Source organism: Lycium ferocissimum, chromosome 2 (genome assembly GCF_029784015.1).
Source record: "Lycium ferocissimum isolate CSIRO_LF1 chromosome 2, AGI_CSIRO_Lferr_CH_V1, whole genome shotgun sequence".
NCBI lineage: Eukaryota > Viridiplantae > Streptophyta > Magnoliopsida > Solanales > Solanaceae > Lycium > Lycium ferocissimum.
Window position 1 is genome coordinate 7,373,543 of NC_081343.1, and position 23,152 is coordinate 7,396,694.

Here is a 23,152-nt window from a genome sequence, read left to right on the forward strand (position 1 = left end):
ACAGTGTACTGGATGCCCTCCCCACATATGTCATGTCTCTGTTTCCTATCCCATCTAATGTTCTGAAAAGAATAGATTCATTGAGGAGAAATTTCATTTGGCAAGGCAACAAAGAAAGGAAAGCAATCCATTTGGTTAAATGGGACTGCCTCATCACCAGTAAGAAGGATGGAGGACTTGGCATTAGGGATCTCAAAATCCACAATCAAAGCTTACTTATGAAGTGGTTGTGGAGATATAACATGGAGGCCAATGCATTATGGAGGAGGTTTGTACATGATAAATATGGCCAAGAAGAAGAGTGGTGCTCTAATACAGTTAATAGCCCCTTTGGAGTTGGTGTTTGGAAAGCTATTAGATCATTGTGGCCATCTCTGGCTGAAAATATCAGTATAAAAGTGGGCAATGGAAGGAAAATTCTCTTGTGGCATGACAACTGGCTTGGGCATGGATCCTTAAAAGATTTGTTTCCTGAGTTCTATAATATTGTTACTCTACCAGATGCAAAACTTGAATCAGCTAAAGGAGTACATGGACGGAATATTACTTTCAGAAGATTACTACATGATTGGGAATTGGAAAGAGCTGTGGAATTATTCAAGACCTGGGAACAATTTCAAGGTTTTAAAGCATCGGAGGATTCTTTGTACTGGAACCATGGCAATAATGGTGTTTTTACTGTCAAATCAGCATACAATTATCAGCTTAGGCAATATACACAATCCGATCAGTGGCCATGGAAATCCATTTGGAAGACTAAGGCCCCGTATAAGGTTTCATGTTTCTCTTGGCTGGTAGCAAGAGAAGCATGTCTCACCCAGGAAAACTTAAGGAGAAGGGGTTTTCATCTATGTACTAGATGTGTTCTGTGTGTGCAGCCAGAGAAAGTAACTCCCATTTATTTATACATTGTCCTTTCACTATACAATTGTGGCAATTTTTCTTGAACATGGTAGGACTAAGTTGGACTATGCCGGCAAACAGTTGTGAGCTATTGAAGTGCTGGAACTATAATGGGGGAGCAGTAAGACAAAAGAGTTGGTGGAAACTTGTCCCAGCAGTTATTTGGTGGATAATTTGGAAGGAGAGGAACAATAGAGTTTTTGAAGACAAATGCAATTCTGTGCAGAAAATCAAGATGAATTGTGTCATTTTGTTTCACTTTTGGTGTAAAGAAAACTATGTAGAGGAGGCTGAATCACTAGTTGATATGATAGGTTCCTTGTGAAGCAGTAGTCCTAAGCATGGTGGGGTTTTTGTAAGTATGGCTGCACTGTTATGGTGCAGGTTTAATATATATATATAAATATACATGTTACCAGTCTCAAAAAAATAATTACATATTCGAACTTACTCTCAAAAGTTCGTGTATTCCGCTCCTTTCAAATAGTCCACCATAATTTAGGCATAGCTTATAATTCTACTTTTAGATATTCGAATTATTTTTTAGCCGAATCCTGCACCCATATCCATACCTAGATCCATATTCCCTAATCTTAAAATTTAGATCATGAAGGACCCAACCTCCAGATCTGCACCCATATCGGACACCCACACCGCAGTCCGAGCAACTTAGGCCATCACTACTCGAGGACAGTAAACTCGAGGGCCTGGGGATAGGAAGTTGTACTTGTTCATTGAGGGACCCATGGACAATCTATCAAGAGAGCAAAAGCATAACTGAAATATGTATTGGAGGACATTAACATGCAAGCATTATCTACTGGTTGAGCTAAACTGAGCCAATATAAGTTGTATAAGAATTAATGTCGTTTCCATTGACAAAGTTTAATTTTCCAGTTATCTATTCCAGGAAATTATTTCTTAGTTTTGGCTGCTCAATTTAGAGATGACTTACCTTGCAATGATATAAACAGGTCTAAATGGATACATGATTATTCTGCCAGATCTTCTAAATAATTGCTTCTTAAAAAAGAAGATTCAAATCCTGAAAATTAAATCCTTTCCTGTAAAAGCGATACAACATCATCATCTCAACCTCCAATTACAACAATATAAATTCAATTACGTCCGGTTAGCTTTTATTATGTCACCAGAAAACCAAGAACATGACTAATGCGGACAGAGGACCTAAAGGAAGAAAATCAGGGAACATAGGCATCTATTCAAGAATCGAAACAGATACACTTTCTCCGTTTCAACTATATCGCTACCTCCCTTAAGTTTGGAGGAATCAATTACAGTGTTAAGAAAGAGGAGATTGAGTGTCCTGCTTTCCGAGAATCTACATTCAGCAGAAAAAAATTACACTAGAGAAAATTTTATACTTCTAACCCAGAGAGAAGAGAAGTTTATCAGAAAAGCTTAAACTAATAAATCCTACTAATGTATTGGAGAGATATGAATAATTTGCACAACTTATACAAATATAATAGTAGGTGATAACAGCCTCTTGAAGAAATACAGGGTAAGGCTACTTACAATAGACCTTGTGGCCCTGCCCTTCCCCGGACCCCGTGCATAGCGGGAGCTTAGTGTACCGGGCTACCCTTTTAATAGTAGGTGATAACATTTGTTTGATAAACTGTGTGTACTTTTCTAAAGACCGGCTAGTTCTGTTAGATGTGCATAAGCAGCTTAACGCTTCAACCACTAAAGCAGACAGAAAGGGGAATGTCCTTGTGTAGATAAAGCAAATTCCTTGCACTCAAAACAAGGTGACCTACCCTCCAGATGAACCCACACATGAAAATCAACGACCGAAGATAGATGCATCTGTCAATTACACCAGAAAAGAAGTTGCAAAACCATCACATGGTTTGGAAACCCAAACAAATAAACTTGACTCTTGCAAGTCAACAACTGGCCTGCCCATGTCACAACTGATCCACCAATTCACAAGTAATACGGCCACCAACTGCCAGGGAAACAACCCTTTACATATCTTGTCCCGAGATTGACAATAGCCTATTCACCAACAAGAGACTGGTCAGCGTAAATTCAGGATTCAGTAGTTGAAAGGCCCCTTCTCTGACATACATATTAAAAGAGAAGATTTCAATGTGTCAATCACTTGGATGAGCCTCAAACAATGTTTCAAAAAAAGTAAGTTATTTAGCACCAAAGTTCTGAAGAGTCTTAGAGGTCACGTGGATATTTCCAGCCATGATTCAATGCAATTTTATCATCATTATGAGCAAAGACTAGATTTTATCAACATTATGAGCAAAGGGTAGCATTATGAATGTTATGGATCGTGGGGAACTCAACCCCGTAAGTTAGCTCAAGAGGTGAGGATTGCCCAATCTATTAAAGCGACCACTCATTCCTTAACGGGCCGATTGAAAGGAACTATGGGTTTACCTAAGAAACACGAAAAACTTTGTCTGGAGACCCTATATCAGTTAGATAAAAGTACATAGAAAATAGATTGTATATGCATCATCAAGTTAACTTGCAATGTACTTGGAATGGAATAAAAAGCAGACTTAAACATTCTAACGCACTCCCGTCCATCCACAAAAACAGAGAGCGAAACAAAAGAAAAAAGTTAAAACACATTTTCTTCCGGAACAACAGTATTATCACTAGTTTCAAACTTCTACCAAACCGAAAAACGAACAAAAGCTTTTCACTACTTCATTTTGTTTCAATGTAGCAACTATTCCTAAGGATTTTTAAGTTCAAAATTCAAATATTTGTCATTCTTAAACATTAACAAAAAAACTTGAAAGAGGCGATGCACATAACAAAAATTTAGTAAAGTTACAAGACATACAAAAACAAGAAAGACTGCAGCTCCATAAGTGAATAACAGAGACACGTGTGAAGTAATTCCCTCAGACAAACGACTTGCAGATCAGAAAATTTTCTAATACTCTGAAAACCAACAATTCTTTTTTTTTTTTTTTTTTTTTGGGAATCCGCAATTCAAATGTTAATAATTATATAAACAATACCGACGTGAAGAAGGATATAAACCAGCATGATTCCCCTCTCTCTCCTTAATCTAGGCCATAAAGTGGGTTGCATTTGTAAAATCTCTGTCTCTGTACTTTGGTTCTTTTGAACGGGCTTCAATGTTGAAACTTTTGGTTCCACAACAGGACGTTGAAATGGTATCTCTGAAATCTGTTTCATGTCTCTAGATACAAAAACACTCATCCCAATCTTCTCCTCAAGCGACATGGCGCTAGCCTGTTGCTTCAAGAATGGAAGCTTTAGGGAAAAACTCAATGAAGCAAATCTATCTCCTCCCCACATTGCTACTTCTCTTTCCATCATAAGCTCTCTTCTTACTTCGAACTCCAACATGTGTCTTCGAGCAACCTATTCTGCAATGATCTCTTCCCCAATACGTTCCTTCTCAATCTCTCTCCCCATTGCCTCATGCGCATTGCTAGAATCTTGAAAACAATTGAATGACTGACCACTACGAGGGGCTATGTAACTAACCAACCAAATAAACAGAACAAAAAGTAAAAAAGAGAGATCGTATTGGTCAGTTATTCAATTGTTATCAAGATTCTATCAATGCGCAAGAGGCAATAAGGAGAGAGATTGAGAAGGAACGCATTAGGGAAGAGATCATTGCAGAAGAGGTTGCTCGAAGACGCATGCTAGAGTTCGAAGTAAGAAGAGAGCTGATGATGGAAAGAGAAATAGCAATGTGGGGAGGAGATAGATTTGCTTAATTGAGTTTTCACCCAAAGCTTCCATTCTTGAAGCAACAGGCTAACACCATGTTGCTTGAGAAGAAATAGGAATGAGTGTTTTTGTATCTAGACATGACATGAAACAGATTTCAAAGATGCCTTTTCAGCAGGATGTTGTGGAACCAAAAGTTTCAACATTGAAGCCCGTTCAAAAGAACCAAAGTGCAGAGGCGGAGATCTTACAAGTCCAACCTACATTAGGGCCTAGCTTAAGGAGATATAGCAGAAATTTGCTGGTTCATATTCTTCTTCGTGTCGGTACAGTTTATACAGATATTAACTCTTGAATTGTTGATTTCCCAAATAATAAAAGAATTGTTGATTTTTAGAGTAGATTAAAATTTTCTGATCTGCCAGTTCATTAGTTTGTCTGAGGTAATTACAGCACATGTGTTTCTGTTATTCATTTGCGATGTTGCAGTCTTTCTTGATTTGTCTAGTGCTTGTAACAGTACTGAAATTTTGTTATGTGCATTGCCTCTTTTGAAGTTTTTCAGTAAATTGGTTAAGTTTGACAAATACTTGAATTTTGAACTTTAAAATCCTTAGAAATTGTTGCTATATTGAAATAAAATGTAGTAGTGAAAAGCTTTCATTCCCTTTTCGGATTGGTAGAATTTGAAAAACCAGTGATGTTACTGTTGTTCCGGAAGAAAGCAAGTTTCATTTTTTTTTCTTTTGTTTCGCTCTCTATGTTTTATGGATGGGCGGGAGGGTTAGAATGTTTAAATCTGTTCTTTATTCAATTCAAAGTACATTGCAAGTTAAATTGATGATACATGCATAATTTATTTCCTATGTAATTTTATCTAACTGATATAGGGCCACCGGACAAAGTTTTTTGTGTTTCTTAGGTAAACCCATACTTCCTTTCAAATCGGCCCCTTTAAGGGATGAGTGCACTCTTTAATATGACTTGGGTAATCTTCACATCTTGAGCTAACTTTTGGGATTCAGTTAGGTGCAAGATCCATAACATTCTTAACGCTACCCTTTGCTCATAATGTTGATAAAAGTTCACTGAATCATGGCAACATGACCTCTAAAAAATTTCAGAATTTTGGTGTTAATTACTAAATGACTCACTTATTGTTCAATATTATTTGAGGCACCAAGTGACTGACACTTTGAACACATTGAAATCTTCTCTTTCAATATGTATATATAGGGTTTTGCCAGCCTACTACACGAAGGTAGTAGGTTAGCCATGTTCCCATTTTCTAATTTCCTTAAATGCCCTAACTATTTTCTGCCACTAAATTAAATTAGGAATATTTTTATCATTTCATTACAAAATCCCAATTCATTTCCCTCTCCCATGTTTTCACCCGAAACCCCACTCATTTCTCTCTCTCCAAAAACCCGCCAATTCATCTTTAAAATTGCCCAATTTCTTCTTCATGTTTAACAATTTGTGCTTCATTTATCCTCATCTTCTCATTCTATCCCTCAATTGCTTCTTTTTGTTTTCACCTAAATGTACTAGATTTTATTTTCTAGATGTTCCTGCATCTTCATCCCCCTTATAGATATTATTATACAAATAGAAATTAGTGATGGACAACAAAGATTGCAACGCTGACGCTAGTGGCAATATATAGGCGGGACAGTCGAGATGCGTTTGCAGGATAATACTGAAGAGGAAAGGAAGAAAGGGATAACTCATTAATTGTTGAAAGAGCTGCACAAAATGGAGAAGGCAGCACAATATTTGGTGGAGCTTGCAAAGTGTTTAGAGTTTCTTGTTTGAAGATGGAAGAAGGAATGGCAACAGTGAAAAATTTGGTGGTTGTGAATCTTTGCTTGGAGTTGAGAATGACAAATGATTAAAGGTGGTGAAGAATGAGTTTCACCATAGCTGATAGGGAGACGGAAAAGCAGAAAAAGAGAAGAATGATAACTGGGTTTTACTTTTTAAGCAAAAAGCCTATCATTCTTGTTTAATGTGTGTGTGTGTATAGGGTGTTGCTAACCTACAACATGAAGGTTGTAGGATAGCAATGTACCGACTTTTACTTTCCTTAAATACCCTTACCAACACACCAACAATATATTAACATGAGGGGCTTTGTTGTCTTTTACTCAAAACCCCAATACTTTGGTCTTCCCCCTCTTTCTTTTCTTGTCTGCCTTGTCCATGGTGATGCCAACAAGAAATCAAGCTAAAACTCACAGGCAGCAAGCAAAAATTTTAAATAATTTTTTGTTTCAGAATTTTTCCTATTCCTACATTCTCCAATTTACTTTTAACGATACAGAGGCAGAAAAAAGACTAACTGCCTATGTTTTTATCAGGAGCAATTCACATGAGGTCATGGAACCTTCAACATATCCTTTCAAGATTGAGTTGTAAATCACACAAATCTTGACTTGAACATAAGAATAATTTTTGATTGGGCAACTTTTCCTGTTCGTTATTGAAAAAGTTGTGCATCTGTTCATCTTGAGTTGAATGAATGAAATAATCCACTACAAATGTGTTATTTGCTTTATTTTCAGCTTCAATGGATTCTTTTCCATATAAAAGCAAACACTTGCTCTTTAATTTCTCCCCCCATTCTTTAATTTTCCCCGTTTACTTCTCCAAAAAACCACTAGGACAAAATGGGTTTATGACTTTATCCTCAAGGCCTTGAATTGTTCTTTGCATTCATTTACAACCTCAGATCTGTGGGCATTACAAGAATGAGGGGCGAATAAGTAGAGGAACAGAGAGACGGCAGTGAAAGGATTCGAAAGGGTGACAAAGATGGTGGGTTTAATTTTTCGGAAATGACCAAAAGACCACCTCTATGACTTGCAATATACTATTAGGGGCATTTAAGAAAAAGTAAAAATGGGTACATTGCTATCCTACAACATTCATGTTGTAGATTAGCGAAACTCATATATATATATTTAATTCTTTATGAAAGCTGAAATTAGAACGGTAAAAGAGGTCACAGTCAGAGCCGCAACTCATAATGTTGATGCTTCTCCTCATAATGAATAATCTACAACTCAAATTTTGTTGTCCTCCATAATTACTGTAAGTAATACAGATTTGCATTCAATAAACATACCATGACATAATAGTTTCCTGCCCTTCCTTTATAATGCTCTCTTGGCACTCCATGGCTACCTCCAAGAGTACTGAACAAAAAAAGCATACAGTCAGACCTGCAACTCTTATTTCAATATAAGTGTTAAGTTGCCACTCATATGGAGGGCCATAGCTCCACCCTTTGCTGCTTCGATGCTCAAACTTCAGTGCGACCTATAATTTTTCTTACTTCTCCCCCTCCCGGAGCCCAGGTATCATGTACGCCCCCAAAATAAAGAGCCTTGAATAATAGAAGAAAAGCGCCTATACTTAATAAGGTTAAGCGAATACCTAAAATTGTGGACCATAGCATAAAGTCAATATGGTTTTCTTTTATCAGGTAAAATGAGATTTCATTAACAATTCTATCCAGAAGATGCTAAAACTTGTTGACAGGTAAATGCACCTTTTCAAGAAGGAGAAATAAAAGTGGCTAGAGAATTCGCAAGCAACCACGTTACCTCCAGAGCCAAGGGACCATTAGCACATTCGTTCTCGCCAGCAAGACGTTGACCCAAAAACACCTATCAAAAACCACCTTTGCAAAACTTCCTTCCAACCTTATAAACTGGTGATCCTCCTACTTGCACCTAAAAACAAAATTCATGCAGAAACCAAAAATGAGTAGAATTCCTACATTTAATTCAAAGATTTGAAAAACTTTAGAACACAACTAATCTGAAGTCAATATCTAACAGTTAAATTTCCCACATGTCATCAGTATTTTTCGGCAAAAGAAGGCTGCGGTGAGGATGAGAATCACTTGGGAGGGAGAATGGGAGTCCGTAGATGTGAAATTTACCAATTTTCATTCTCATCAGATCAATGTGTGTAAGTTATCAAATAAGATAGGCAACATCGCATGCTAGTTGTTGAATATTATTTACATACATTTTGTGTCAAACTATACAATCTTTCACGGTAGCATCATATTAGAAAATATTTAACATACCCAGTATAATCCCACAAGTGGGGTCTGGGGAGGGTAGAGTGTATGCATACCTTACCCTACCTTGGGAGGTAGAGAGGCTGTTTCCGATAGATCCTCAGCTTAGGATAAAATATTTAACGTGTTACCAAATCATAGCTATTTACGTATTGACAAACGGCGATGCGTTTCATGTCCGGTGCTTTTTCCCCCTATTTTTGTCGATAAAAAACACCTATAATTGTAAATATGATTAAAAGAAGTACCTAACTGCAGTAACATTAAATTGAAATGCAAAGTTAGAGTTTGACAATTTTCTTAACTCCATCATCTACAGATTTACAGTAAAAAGAGAAAGCTTATATAAGCAAACAAATGAATAATCCCGTTTTCGCATTCATCACACAAATACACAGATAAATAATGAAAAAAGTAGTCTTAATAGACTCTACAGGAGTCATACTATATGCAAATACTATTTCTCTTTCTCATATTGTTGTTTGATGCTACCATCTCTCTTTTTCAATACATTTAAAGTCCATGTACCGAAGTACACCTTCATTGCAGGACCACTTACACAAGGAAAAATATAGCACTATATCCATTACTGCTGCGTCTGATGAAAAACTGAAGCAAACAACAACTAATATTTTGTCATCTCAAGTAGAACAAACCTTTATGAAGTATTCGCTATTGGCTCTTCAAACAGACGATTAACAATCTTGGTCTCTTGGATATAAAGATCATTTTACTAAAAGGAAGACCGCAACAGATAATTTTCAGATTACGTTTGCCCATATTCCAACTCTCTCTTGGTACCTCTATTGTTCTCTCTCCATATCTCCCACAAAACAGTGCTTCGTAAAATTCAGCTCTAATCCATGTTACCGGTAACACCATGATAGCCTAGGATGCAGGCTTGTAGTCATGTCTAGTTAATTCGCACAATTCAGGCAAGTTTTGTGTCAACTAGTAACTGAACAATGGAAATGGTAACTACAAAAATGCAAATGGTAACTACACAAAGCAACTGAAATCCTAACCAGTAAAACTATGCTGAATGTCAACTGCAAGTCTTGATCTGCGAATACATTTGACATCCAAAAGATATCTCCACTCCTAATTATCAAAGGCTTGCAAATGGAGTAACATCGTCTTCTCTGTATGTGCACTTACTTTCTAAAGAATATACATCTGTAATAATTCTTTTATTCACAGATTACAGCAGAAAGCATAAAGTCTTCACTACTTTGGTACCTGTATATAGTCTATGTCCACTTTTCTTCATATGAAGCCATAGGTTTTGGCCTACGCTATGCATATGTGTTGAAAGATCTACTAAATATGAATAATAATAGATTCTGAACACAGTAAATTTGATGGACGTGATCAAATTACAATCGAATCCATGAAGTTTAAATCCTAGATCTGCCTTAGACTTTATGGTAGAAGTTAGTAGGACATGCTACTATATGGCTATTAATACAAGTCTAATCTAAAATTTTCCCTTAACGACAAAGCCGTTATCATAAAGAGAGCTTGGAATTTTACAGACCACTCAAGTCGAAAACTGAAATGATTGAATTAGCACACTCCACTCACTCGAAAGCAAAGCAATATTTGAATCAACAAACACGTAAGAGTAAATGTTTAAAATTACTAAGAAAAAAGTTGCAGAATAAGAAAATAAAGATAAGACGCACCAAAAGGAATTTTGTAATGATCGGCAAAGTTAAGATCCTTGGGCAGATTCAATTAAAATTGCATTCATCTATATGTATTTCTCCACTAATATATTGATTTATGTCCCACTGTATCTCTCCATTAAAAAATATTCCTAATTTTCCTAAAAGCATATGATCAATTAAAATCTCTCTGCAATGACAAAATTGTGGAACAATTTTTTATAGAACAATATAATCAACCTTCACAATCCAACAAGTAACTTAACAACAACTATAAAGATAAAATGCAGAGATTATTCATGGAATATCATAACTTGACCAATTTTTGTATGAAATTCATCGCATTTTTGAAGTAGAAAGAGAATAGAGAATACTAGATTTTGAAGCAGATTGAAGTAGGCATACAGAGAATGAACATACAGTTCAAGATCATTACTAATTTTCGCACATTAAAAGAAATCCCCAAAGTGCAAGAAAACAAGAATCAACTCCAATCTTGTTTATCATGAATCAAAATCTCATAATTGACCATTTCAATGAAGAATGCATTTGATTGTGGCAGTCCAAAATTATATTCCATATCCCGGTATAAACAACATAAGGTTTCCTTAGTGACAAAATCTTTGCTCAAATTTATTGGATAATTATACAGAAAGATATGAGCTCAGTTACCTGAAGAATGGTGGTGGGTGAAAGTGAGAGAGTAACATAGATTCAGGACTACGTCTTTGTAGATACTGACCATGACGGAAAATCAGGTCTATGTCGTTGGCGATGCTGGTCGGTGACGGATTTGGTTCCCAAAATTTTCCAGATGCTAGCCGTTTTGCTTTTTTCTACAACTTCCCTTGGGTGATTGGATGTATTCGTGACCTTGAGAAAATATTGGAGCGGAAACAAAGGTTTGAGAAAAAATTTGGCGGGAAAGATAAAATAATAAAAATTACTTTTAATTGTTAATTTGTAGTGGCGCTTGCTTTTTATTAAAGGTATCTTTTTACCGGCCAATGTTCGTGTCATTAATATTTCAACAACAGCAACAACATGTCCAGTGAAATTTCATAAGTGGGGTCTGGGGAATAGGATATATAGAGACTTTATCCTACCTTTTGGTAGAAAGGCCGTTTCCGAAAGACTCTCGGCTAAAAATAAGTAATCAAAGCAGTTGTGAAAGAGAATAACGATAGGAAAAAGCTAAATAAACAAAGCAAATAAAGCAATTGTAATAGTAAGAAATGAAGAATACGATACTGCCCAAATACTAAATAATACTACTACTAAATAAGGAGAATATGAGTAGAGGAGACCCCCGTCACTCCTACGACAACACTCAGTTACCTGCTATCTTTGTACCCTAATACTCGACCTTTCACACCTTGATAGGAAGTGTCATGTCCTCAGTAAGATGAAGATGGACCACCGGTAACATTTCATTCCAGAAAATAAATTTGTACCAATTAAATTTTGCGGCTAAATACTTGTCACTAAAAGCACTTTTTGTTGTAGTAATTTGGATCTTCCACGTGATACAGTTTTCAGCTTTGTCTTTGACCTCATTAGAGCTTCAATCATGCATGAAACTATTTTGCACCTTTCCTTTTTGCTACGAGGGTGTTCTATGGCAGTACTTTGCCTTCAGAAACCCTGTCAACAAAAATTGTTGGCTTAAGTAACTAAAACGCCCCCGAACTTGGCACGAATTGCAACTTTCGTCCCCAAACTATTACTGCACTTTAAGACACCCCTAGACTTGGCAAAATGGGTTTTAATTAATCCCCGAGCTCATGACCCGGAGCGAGTGTATATCACTCGCGGGTCCAGTGGATTAAAACGCTTATGTGGCCATCCACGTGTAATATATTCATGCCACATAATAAATTAGAACCGGTAAATAACCCGACCCGACCCACGTTTAATTAAACCCCCCTCGCCCCTAGAAGCGTCCATTTGAACCTCACCTCAAAAACTCTCCGTCTCCCTTTGTTAGTGTTAACATGTTGAATAGGCTAACCATTACTAACCGGATGGTATAACGTATTTTCACAAAGTCATCATAATCATATTCAATATGCTAACCAAAATTAGATTACATTGTGAATCATCTAAATAGAACTTCACTTCAACCTAATTAGTACTACAACCATTGTTAATCATCTAAGTACAACTTCACTTCAACCTAATTAGTACTACTACCGTAACCAAGAAAAAACATAAAATTACATAGGACACTAATACATAGACAAATCTTCAATGTTTTTGACCACTCCAACTCTTTGGGATATAACTTAATTACCACAAACTCACATCACGGACGCAAGTTTTATGCCGGATCCGGAGACTTTTAGTTGTGTTTAACTAAAAGTCCATTTATGGGGGGCGTACTTTAGTTATGTTTAGTTATGTCGGGTCCGCATAACTTTGATAATTCCTTCACAAAGTTATGCGGTCCAAGATACAAGTTTGCCCATTAAAGTATGCCCCCATCGCATAAATTTGTTAACGAATTATCAAACTTATGCCGATGGGGGCATACTTATGCCTTATGGGCGGACTTTTCGTTCAAGATATATATGTATTTGTCATTCCAAACTAATTATGGGTTGCATTGTATAAAGATGTTAATTGTTAAACACCACAGAGGCACGAACCCATTGTCATTAACGTGAGATACTAACTACTATTCGCTTAATTCGAACAATTTATTGTTAGGTTTTGAAGATATATACAAGGATCCACACGAATCTATGCAGAATATTGATTTGTTAATTTCTTTGGGATATAACTTAATTACCACAAACTCACCGTCATGGACGCAAAGTTTTATGGTTACTTTAAATTTAATAGCTCGATTCGAAAAAATCTAGTACTTATATTCCGTTAAGTTGGACATATCGCTTGGGTTGCTTGTCTCAAGTTGAATTCATACTTATGTTAATTGTTGTTAATTTGTAAACCGAGATTAAGCATGTGAGTTGGAACAATATCTCGCATAAGAAGATTAAAATGCAAGCTCGATCCGAGGCATACTTTCTTAGAAATGCAAGCCGAATATCTTTGGAGGGGGCGGATTTTTAGTTATATTTAGTTATCTGGATCCGGCAGACTTTTAGTTGTGTTTAACTAAAAATGCCACGGAGAAACATACTTTTAGTTATGTTTAGTTATGCGGTCCGCATAACTTTGATAATTCCTTCACAAAGTTATGCCGGTCCAAGATACAAGTTTGCCCATTAAAAGTATGCCCCCATCGCATAAATTTGTTAACGAATTATCAAACTTATGCCGATGGGGCATACTTATGCCTTATGGGGCGACTTTTGCCTTGAAGATATATATGTATTTGTCATTCCAAACTAATTATGGGTTGCATTGTATAGCAAGATGTTAATTGTTAAACACCACGAGGCACGAACCCATTGTCATTAACGTGAGATACTAACTACTATTCGCTTAATTCGAACAATTTATTGTTAGGTTTTGAAGTATATATACGAGGATCCACACGAATCCGTGAATATTGATTTGTTAATTTCTTTGGGATATAACTTAATTACCACAAACTCACTGTCATGGACACAATTAGAAAAGAAGGAGAACAAAAAGCTTGAAATTCAAGTTATGGTGTATTTTAATGGGGGAGGGGTTAAATAAGAAGAAGGGCGATGTTTAGTTTGAATTGAAGGAAATGTAAAGGGAAATGTCAAAATTGAAATTTTACCGTTTTAATGCTGATGTGGCACTTGTCACGCGCCTCTTGCGCGTGTGACTACACTCACTATGCCATGTGGCAGCTCGGGATTAATTAAAACCCATTTTGCCAAGTCTAGGGGTGTCTTAAAGTGCAGTAATAGTTTGGGGACGAAAGTTGCAATTCGTCTCTCTTCGGTTCGGGGGCGTTTTAGTTACTTAAGCCAAAATTGTTTGGTTCTAAAGTTCCACCATCTTTTAACAGCAAAGGCGTAATCAATGTCCTCTAAGCTTCTAACCCAATACCTTCTTCCTCTTTGGAAATCACATTTTCTTAATTATGGGCAGGACCACCCACCCCGAGGTTAGTAAATGACCAAATGCATCTATTCTCTGCCCTTTCAATCTTTTCTTTTTTGCTCCTTTCGGCTCTCTTTAATTTTATCTTTTCCAATCCCAAAGCAACGCTATTTACTCTTTCCGGATCACCGCTCAGCCATTTAAACACCGAAATACTAATTTCTAGAGAAAAATAAGTAATTTGATTAAATTATTCTTAATTAAATAGGTATTAGAATTTAATGATATAACACTTAATAGGGACAAATATAAAAAAAAAAGATTAATTCTTTATTGAATTGATAAGTGGACACTCTTTTTTACTCAGGAAAAGTAAACACTTTTTTCCATCCGGAGGAAGTAATTTCTTACTTAGTTGTGATAATCTAAAACAGATTTTGTGTTGGTCATGAATGAGTTGGATCCCTTTGAATTGGGTCAGAATTAAACCCGTCAACCGGTTCGGGTTAACCGGTTCAAACCGGTAATCGGACCGGTAAAATCGGAATAGGTTGAACCGGTTAACCGGTTTCGGTTAACCGTATATTAACTACCGGTTCGATTTCAATTTTTTTGGAACCGGAACCGGACCGGTTAAACCGGTGGAATTAAAAAAAAATTAAATAGAGCCGTTGGGCAACGGTCCATTTGCAAAAATGGTCGTTGCCAAACGGTCCCAAACACATTCCCCCCGACCCCCGACCCCCCAAACTTTTTTTTTAACACTTTAACCCATCCCCCACTCCTATATAAACCCCTCTCCATTTCCATTTTAATCCACACCAATTCACTCTTCTCTTTCTCTCAAATCTCAATCTCTCAATTATAGTTACTTTGCAACAATTAGCCACTTTAAATTTCTCTCAAATAAATATTATAAAGTCTTATTATAGTTTCAATTATTAATTTTGCAATTATAATATTGTTGGTGGAGTTGGTGATTTTGCAACAATCCGAAGTAGCTTTGGTGGATTTGCAATTCTAGTCGCCTTCACTTTGTTGGAAATTAGTCCGACAATTTGGTACCTTCGTTCCAACTCTATCTTTTTTTTCGCAATTTAATTCTAGCAGTTTAATTTGTTGCAATTTATTTTCTTGTGATTTATTTGAGTGTGATTTAAATTAATTCTATTTAATAATGGCGAATAGATTTAGACGTGGTGCCGGTAATAGTGGTATTGTTAGGGGTGGGCTTAATGAAGAAACATTTTTGGAAGAAACACCTAATTTAGGTATTGATGTTGGTGAAAATAATCCACTTTTAGGTCATGAGGCAATGCAACAACATTATACCAACACTTTTAATGAAATTGATGATGATGATGATGAAACACAAGCCCCCGAAAATCTCATAGGAGATACATGTCCTGCACAATCACATACACAAGACAAACCGCCTAGAACTCGTAAGCCAACCGCTAAAATTTGAAAATTTATGATTAAGGATAAGGAAAGTCATACAGCTAAATGTACCCTATGTGGACAAGTATTTGCTTTTAGACAAGAAACTGGTAAGGATGGTGGAACGGGTACACTAAATGGTCATATAAGAAAGAAACATATGGATGTTTGGGGAGAGCAAACGGGTTCAAATGTGAGGGGTATTCAAATGACGATAGACCCACGAACCGGTAAAATTTTTAAGTATGACAAGAAAAAAGAGCGTGTAGAAATAGCTAAAACGGTAGCTTATGATTGTTTACCATTTTTCTTTCCTTCGGGTTTGGGGTTTATTACTTACATTCAACGTTGTTATAATCCGTTATTTGAGGGTATTCCTAGAAGTACTAGTAGAGCGGATGTTAGAGATTTGTATAAAAATATAGATTTTATTTGCGCCATGTATTTAATTCTTTAAATTGTAATGTTTCTCTTACCGCTGATTTGGGTCTTAATCTTAACAAGTTAGATTTTTTTGCTATTACATGTCATTGGGTTGATGACAATTGGATTATGCAAAAAAAATTATAGCTTGAAAAATAACTAAAATATACTAAGAATATACTTATAATATATAGTATACATATATATATGTTTAAGTTATATATATATATATATATACACACGTATATACGAATTCATAAACTTAGAAAAAAATTAAGCTATAAATAACTTAAGTTATAAGTATATATAGTATACTTAAACATATATATATATATATATATATATATATATATATATAAGTTATATAACCTAAGTATATTGATATATATAAGTATATTCTTACTATATTTTAGGTATATGTAGTATAACTTAAGCATATAACTTAATATATATATATATATATATATATATATATATATATATATATATATATATATATATATACGTATATGATGTATTATTGACTTCTTTCGTTAATTATTAATTCGGTAAATATATAAACTTTACTTATAAACTTATATAACATATGTAAATATACCTACAATATACTAATAAATACTATAATATATATATACTATACAAAAAACAAAAACAAAAAAGAGGTTTTGGATGTGTTTGAACCGGTTAAACCGAAATCGGAACCGGTGGCCGGTTCCGATTTTTTAACCGAAAACCGGCCGGTTTGTTAACCGGTTACCGGTCCGGTTCAAACCAGTTAACAGGTTTAGTCAGAATGTCATGTGTATTAATAAATAAAGGTTTTTATTTTAATTAAATTTCATATAATTATACCGATAATAGAGAAGCAATTTAAAGCTTGACTATTACGTTAGGTACAAAATGGAAAGAGGACATTTTTAATACATTAAGCAATTCGACAATGAAACTCTTTAAGCAATGATCTTATCTATGTCATTTCTCTTGATGTGATACAAAAGACGACAGAGTTTTGATTATTTTTATCTTATCTACAATATATAACAATGAATTTTGTCCAACACCATTAAACAGGATATAGCAATGCTTAACTTGCAGTTCATGACACAGTGGAGACGAGAAAGGGCGTAGTAATCGACGAAATGCTTCGGGGAGTTGAAAATAAGCATAGATCCGGAGATTCCCGGATAGGACAACCTTTCTAATTGCTACTGAATCCATGGGCAAGCAAGAGACAACCTGGCGAACTAAAATTACATTTTTAATTCTATAGGTGGGAGAAGGACATTTTTGATTCGTCTGTCTATAATTAGATCATGTGTGTGTGTGCGCGCGCATAAAGCTAAAACAAGAAAAGAAAAGTGATGTGACACATCTCTTTGGCCAAATATCATATTTATCTTTTTTCTATTATGAAATACTAGGCGATTTGACCGCGCTTCGCGCAGTAATAAAATATGTCATTGAACATTAAAATAGCAAAATATTAAAATATCTTGCAAAAACGAAAAATCTTGATATTCTTTCTATCTTCAAATTCTAAATAGATTAATATAGGTGAAATTATTTTCTATTTTTTAATTTAAAAAGCATTTAGAAGGAAGAAAGTGATCTTTTATGTGCATATGTTAATAAATTTAAATACATTGATTTTTTACTTTGTACATTTGATATGTGTATAAAAGTACTAAAAGTTTTCCATATCATTAAGAATTAAATTTTAGAGGTTTCAAAATTTTCTCTTAATTAAAAATTTTAAAGAAAAAATTAAAGCTAAATAAGAATGAAATTTACATTTTCTTTCTTTTTCGTCTTCTTTCCTTTCTTACATCCTTGTATAGTCATTCATTTATCAACAAAAATGGCTATTTTGAATTCCTTCTCCTCTTCTTCCCTTATCTTCTTGTCACCTTTTCACGAACAACCACATTTTACTCTAAATAATTTTATTTCATCCTGCATATCATTAAATATATTAAAATTTTACGATTTATAAAAATGTACGTTAAGAATTCATTGCGCACATAAAAAAAAAAAAAAGGTGAAGAGAATCCACAGAAGTTTAGATAGAAATCTCAAGTTTTAGGCTCTTTAAAAAATATCTTACCTGTTTATTCACTTAATAAATTTTAACATTAAAATCATTAAAAAATAATAGCATGGCTAAGAAAAAAATAGACGGCAAGAAAATAAAAAAATATGAAAAAAAGAAGAAGAATAGTTAATTGAGAAAGTTCATAAGATGAGAGGTAGGTAATTAAAAGGCACAATACTATAAAATGGCATAAATTATAAGAGCTAATTCCTTGGATGGTCAGTCAAGTTTAGGGAATTTCTTACAAAAGTCATTTTTATTTCATTTAGGACAATAATGTCACTCAAGTATCACTATTTTCCTCAAAAAGTACCTAAACACCTCAAAAGTCTCCTTCTCTCCTAGTTGGTATGCCATGTCACTAAAGCCCATTTTTTTTTTTATTGTAATAATAGACAAATTTAACTCATCAAACTCATTAACCAAATTCATATTTTATACCCAATTAAATATCACGTGGTTAAAAAGAATCAAACCATACTTTTTATTAAGCCACTTTTTTCAAATCTATATTCTTTTTAATCTCGATTGAAATATATTATCTTTCAATTTAAATTAAATTTCAAGTAATTTAATCTTTCTATTCAAATTCAAGTTTTTTTAAATAGCATATTTTTTTCCACATTAAACAACATATTCTTTCCACGTTAAAATATAATTACACATGTAACACAAAAATTACATTCGTATTGGTTTAACTTTTAAAAAATCTAATTAAATTGTATATTTAAAAAATAAAGTTAGTGTAATTTTTTTCTCTTTATTTTTAGTTATCTATTCTTATATATTTATGTGTAATTTTTGGCATTTTCATTTTCGTACCATCGAGGTCTTTTTATTTCTCATGCAAAAGGTATAGAATTTCATTACTATAATACTTATTTTAAAATATTATATTATAACTTTTATTTTTTATTTTGAAAGAAAACTGTTTCCTTCCAAATTAACACCGTATTGATTATACATTGAATTCAAATAATAATTACAATTTGTAGCTATGGTTTACTTGTTTCGCGTGTATTTGGGTGTATTGAAATATACCCCTCTAAAATACGGTCAAATATATATATATATATATATGAGAGAGAGAGAGAGAGAGAGAGAGAGACCAGTCAAACAACACGTACAGTCAAATACTCTACTTTGCCAAAATACAGTCAGCGAAATGCATATGTATATAGATCAGTCAAACAACATATACAGTCAAGTACATCTAGTTTCCCAAAAAATACAGTAAGCCAGATGCATATACTTTATAGTTACGAGTTGTAAATACAAACTTTATAGCTACAGTTTGTAACGAAATTAAAGTGTAGTTATTATACTTAGGTACCTCTTATATATTAGCTATATCATGTAAAAATTCCTTCTTAGTATATGCATTAAGAATTTTGTTATATTATCTACGAAATATTAGTAGAATTAGTAATGTAAAAGTTGAATGACAGTCAACAATTACGTTAGTCAACTATAAACATATTGATTAAGAAAATTACTTACAAAACATTTTTATATGGAAAAAGTAATTCTAAGTTCTAACACTAATTAATTTTAATATGAATTTAGTTTTTTCTTAAGATGACTTATCAAGAAAATATTAAAACTCAAGTATGTGGAGCTTGTCATATAACCTATTAAAATAATAATAAGAATTTCTCGCTCTTCTCACACTATTCTTTTAGATAGGCACCAAACTTCATTTACGACAACTCTTTTTTAAAACTCTTTTTCATAAATAAATTTGTTCAGGAAATAGATCTTACACTTTCTCTCTAATCCTTTTCCATTTGAAAAATATTAAAGCTACATGCAAGAAAGCAATGAAGATTAATTAGATCTTTAACTGAAAAAATAGTATAAAAAGAAGTAGGACATATATGCCTTTCTTCTGATGGAGTGAAAATGAATGATATTATCTCCATACTATCAATAGTTGTTAAAAGTAACCACTTCATGCAAATTTCAAACGACAAAAATGAAATTAAACATGAAAGAAACAGTCTGCATTACTTTTATGTAAGAGTTCAGATACGACGATACACGTGAGTGTATGTAAATTAAAACAGTAAAAACACTTATTGAAACTCTATTTCTCTTGATTATGCTAACTCTTACCGGACAACCTGCATTTGTTTCATCAGAATATAGGACATTGAGAAACATATCAATTACATGAAGCAAAAGAAAATAGGAAGCAATTGAACACGATGGGATTCTCAATAAATGGGATTGAAAACACTAAATTGGAATGTAGTACCTTTCAGCACCATCTTAGTTGGCATTTATAATAGAACACTAAATGTGCGAATTTATGAGAATATGGAAAAGTGGGGAGGTGAAAAGGTATCTAACTGATATGCAATCATAATGGTTATTGAAATGCAATAAATTGGTTTAAACGTGCATGGGTGAGGCTCTTTATAATTCAATTAGTTAATAGATTATTATTTTATTAGATAGAGAAATGGAGGGAAAATGTTAAAAAAAAAGGAGAAAAGAGATAAATAGGAATGGTGGCCATAGAGAGTGTCGCGTTACATCACCTTATTCGGTGTACATGCCTTTAATATATATAGATTATAATATTATGGTGGATGTCCAACTCCTAAAAGATTTAGCTCCCACTACTCTTCTCCATGATGTGGCTATTACATCTCCCCCCTCCTATCCTCATTATGTAAATATTAATCCTCATATCTCCATGGTCTTACCCCATAACCTTCATAGTTATTGCCATGTTTATGTCCACCTTTTGACTACCCTCTATCTAGTAGTATAAATAGTGGTACGATAGGTGTTGTACTTACACACTTAAAACATACTTGGAAGAATGAATAAAAAGTTCTCTCTTACTCTCTATACTAGTATTAGTACCTGCGCGATACGCGGACAACATTAAAAATTATTATCATATTAAGAAGGATTATTTTATTTATTTGAGCACTTCATAAAATTTCAATTATAATCATGCCACACATTTTTCTATTAAGTCTAAAACAATTACGTATCGACAACAAAAAAAATTATGCATTATCATTCTTTTGCTAACATGTAGTTAAGTTCCTAGGTCTAAACAATTACCAGCTATGACTCCAAAACAAAAACAAAACTCATTTGTCTACCCTTATTTTTTTAACACACTTGATCAACATTGTACAAAAATGTTCAAGCTAAATGTCTTTTTTATTTACATAATTCGGCCTTTTTATCCCCAATAGGTAGGGATCTAGCTAGTAGCTCAGTTGGTTGGGCGAACTTTCACCTTGTTGGTGAGGGTTCGAATCCTCACATTGTAATCCCCTGCCCCCTAATGTAATAAAAAACCCCAATAGATTCCCTTGATAGCCTTTTAGATTTTGTTTGCTCTTTAGTTATGTACTAGAGCTGACATTTTTGTGCTCAATCTTTTGTAACTACTTTGCATCTTCTGGATGCCTTGAATAGAATCAATTACTTCATAAGAAAATAAAAAATGCTCAAGGTAAAAGAAAGAAATCATTCAACTTACTTTAAACACTGTAAAACGTCAGCTTAGACAATTATCATTGTTAGAAACAATTCAAGAAAACTAACCACACTCAAAAAGATTAATTTTTCGTTTGAAAACATCAGCAAAAATTTGTTGCTCAATGATAAACAATAAAAGAAAATGTAAGAACTCTCTAATATAATTATAACAAATTATTCACATATATAATAAGACTCCTTCTGTTGCATAAACCCGATGATTAATAGAGTAATAGAATCATATATTTACTTAAAAAGGGGTTTATTTGGCATAACCTTTAGTATAGTTAAGTAATTAACTTAATTTTAGTACAGTTAAGTACTCTATTATTTTGGAGAAGAAAATAACAATTCTATCATACTAATAATGGATGAAGTACGTCTTTCTATGAATCTATTATAAAATATATCATTAATATTAATAATTATTATTTAGTGCAATTAGCAATTTTGAGTTGTATCTCTAACCCCCTCTAAGTCTTAGAACAACAATTTGCAGTTTTCTACAATACATCATCCCTTCTTAGCAATTAACATGTAACACACACAGGGGCGGATTCAGGATTTTAAAGCAATGGGTGCTCCACTATATTTAGCGGAAGTAGGAGTATAGAGCAGGTAATAAAAATGTCTAACCTGTAAACTATTGTAGATATTATCATTTTAATATAAGAAAACATTATATTCACAGTTATTATTGACATTTTCATATTTTGAAAATATTTAATACACTAAATTTGTTGTAAAACTTTTTAATCAATAATATAATAGAGAAGAAAGAACCAAAAAAGAGAGAAAAAAAAAAAAAGGAGTTTCTTTAAGTGGAACAAGAGAACTAAAAGGGTAAAGGGAGAGAGAAAAGCTTTCTCAGTTAGTGTTGGGAACGAAAAGAAGAGAAAGAGGAAAGTAAAAAAAGAAAGCAAATAAACGAAAAAAAAAAAAAAACTGATTTTAGGAGCAACAATAGAAGGAATAAATAAATTAAAATAAAAAGTAAATAAGGAAAAAAGGAACAAACGCTTTCAAAATGCTTAATCCGGGAATCGATCCAAGGTAAGTGACTTCATTGACAACACACATATTTGCCCCCAACAACCACTGCACCCAATATGAGTTCCGTATAGGGAATAATGGGTGCTCAAGCACCCACAATGACATATGTGGGTCCGCCCCTGATTACACACAGTACTTGAGTCAAAAGATCATAAAACATCATATTCTTATAAAGATTATACGGGTACTTTACCCGATCTCACTTAATCAACATAAGTGAAAGTATGTAGGCAAATGTTTTTCATGTCAACATCGGTCCTTCTATCCTGCAAGCATATG

General features: G+C 33.9%; 1 long non-coding RNA gene across 10 annotated transcripts; it reads right to left on the reverse strand.

Annotated features, from left to right (window-relative positions):
- Positions 1-1,973: 1,973 nt before the first annotated feature.
- On the reverse strand, positions 1,974-11,207 carry LOC132033374 (uncharacterized). 10 transcript variants are annotated; one of them, XR_009408728.1, is made up of 5 exons: positions 11,114-11,207; positions 8,761-8,921; positions 8,220-8,348; positions 7,739-7,808; positions 1,974-2,928 (listed from the first exon to the last, which is right to left on the reverse strand). It is a non-coding gene; the product is annotated as an uncharacterized LOC132033374 (long non-coding RNA). The 10 variants fall into 10 exon arrangements; XR_009408731.1 differs by lacking the exon at positions 11,114-11,207 and adding an exon at positions 10,792-10,862; XR_009408733.1 differs by lacking the exon at positions 11,114-11,207 and adding an exon at positions 9,730-10,747.
- Between the last annotated feature and the right edge of the window lie 11,945 nt (positions 11,208-23,152).